This window comes from Myotis davidii, unplaced genomic scaffold, assembly GCF_000327345.1.
Source record: "Myotis davidii unplaced genomic scaffold, ASM32734v1 scaffold472, whole genome shotgun sequence".
Taxonomy (NCBI): Eukaryota; Metazoa; Chordata; class Mammalia; order Chiroptera; family Vespertilionidae; genus Myotis; species Myotis davidii.
Window position 1 is genome coordinate 409,003 of NW_006283774.1, and position 399 is coordinate 409,401.

Consider the following 399-nt stretch of genomic DNA (forward strand, 5'->3'; position numbering starts at 1 on the left):
CGACCGGGAGGCTGAGGCTGTGTGCATAGTTTCTTTATTTTGTGTAAAAAAACACCAAAAACCAAAAACAAATGTTTATTTTCTACGTTCCTTTGACCTTGTATAAATTATTCAGTGACTGGCAGGTGGAAAGCAAGGGTGTCTTCTCGGATAGTGGCTATTTTTGTATGTTTCCGCATGTCGCGTCCGCCGTGTGGCAGGAGAGGGTGGCGTGTTCTCCCCAAACTTTGTCTCCAGAGGTGGCGCCCCGTTTACAGGATCTTCCCTTATATTCCTCACGTGGGGGTCTCCGTGGCTCCAGGCCACAGCGCCGGCGGGACCCGTGGCCCATGGTGTTCAGGGGACCCATGGCTGTTGGTGGGACCACCTGTGGCTGCCCGCGTGGCGGTGGCTGACCAC